This window comes from Mobula birostris, chromosome 13 (genome assembly GCF_030028105.1).
Source record: "Mobula birostris isolate sMobBir1 chromosome 13, sMobBir1.hap1, whole genome shotgun sequence".
In the NCBI taxonomy this organism is placed as follows: Eukaryota; Metazoa; Chordata; class Chondrichthyes; order Myliobatiformes; family Myliobatidae; genus Mobula; species Mobula birostris.
The window spans coordinates 105,070,129-105,071,854 of NC_092382.1; positions in this window are offsets into that span (position 1 = coordinate 105,070,129).

Genomic DNA, 1,726 nt, shown 5'->3' on the forward strand with positions numbered 1-1,726 from the left:
AGAGAGGGTGAGATAAGGGTTTGAAAGATAGAGGCGGGAGAGACATACTGGATGTCCTGAGACCCAGGCAGAGTTGTCGGGCAAATTTGATCGGGAAGGAGAGATTAGACACGGGCAGTAGATGTAATCTACCTGGACTTTAACAACGTCTCAGATGGTACACTACTCTGGAAGATGATGGTACAGGAGTCGGGAGGCCGCGTTGCAGTTGTACGGTGACGCCGCAGTTGTTCAGCGCGGGTCGCCCGGATATAGAAAAGGCCACTGAACTGGAAGGTTTACGAGGATTTTGGACTCGTGGGAGTGAGCTATGGAGAGAGGTCGGCCAGATCGGGACTTTATTCCTTGGAGCGCAGTTGTCACCTTAAAGAGTTGTATAAAACCACGAGGGGCGCGAACAGGGTGAATGAGAACAGACATTCCTCAGGTACGGGGTTTCGGGAACCAGAGCGCACAGGATTGAGGTAAGAGTCGATGGGGAGGAGGGAGGGAAATGAAAAAAAAACGTGGTTGTGGTGTTAGAGAGAACGAAGAAGGAGAGAGAGGGGCGAGAGAAAGGGTGAGGGAGGAAATACGGGGAGGAGGGAGGGGAGGGAGAGTGGGCAGACGGATAGACTAGCAGAGATGGGGGAAAAGAAGGTCATAGATGGGGAGAGATTTGTAGGAATGTGGTGGGGGAGAATTGGGATGGGAGAAAAGGAGGAGAATGGGGTAGGGGAGTGGCAGAGAGAGTGGAGTGAGAAATGTGATGGTGGAGGAGAGAGAAGGAGGAGAACAAGGATGTTGACGGACTCGAGGGGCTGACTTATGGAGAGAAGTCCGGCAGGTTAGGTCTTTAATTCTTGCAGCATTAGGTTGAGCATGCAAAGGCGTGCGAAACCACGAGCGGTGAATGCGTACAGTTACTTTCCATATACTGGGAGAATCGAGGATCAGAGAGCACAGCTCTAATGTGAGAGAGGAAAAAGATTCAACATGGGATCGGAGTGACAACCTTTTGTTACCCTGATGGTGCTCAGTCTGTGGAACGAGCTGACAGAGAAAGTGGTCGAGGCAGATGCATTGGAATCTTGGTCACTTGGGTTTATGACCCGTGACCACTCGAAAATGACGTTATTTCTACGAACTCTGACCTGTTTGTGCAGTGGTTGACAGCCCGCCGGGTCCCGAGGCAATGGGAGGATCTTCGTCCTCATCGATGTCGGATTCCTCTTTCCGAAAGTTCAGCTCTGAGTAGGTGGAGTTCAGACCGGCTGGGAGATAGAGTCGGACAGTCAGATAAGGAAGAGAGTGAGAGTGGTAGAGAATGGGGGACGGAGTCGGGGAGAGAGAAAAAAGAGAGAGGGTTGAGGGAAGAGAGGGATGGATAAGTAAGGGTGGAAAGGGGATGAGACAGCAAGAGAGATGTTGAGGGAGCGAAGAAGAGAGAGAACATAGACGTGGAGACAGAGAGAAGACGAAAACGATGTACAGAGAGGGGAGAGAGCGATATGGGCATTCGGCAGGAAAATGCTAGAGAAAAATGGGAAGAGAAAACCTTGAGAGAAAGGGGAGAGATTGGGAGACAGAAGAGGGGAGAGGGGGGGAACGCCTGTCGGGGAAAGCGGAGTGAGTGTTGTGGGAGATGACAGGGCTGGGAATGAAAAAGGGGAGTGAAGGAGGTGGAAAAGTGGGAGAGAGATGGGGAAGAGAAAGTAAGAGGAATTCAGAGCCAGGCGGGAGAGCG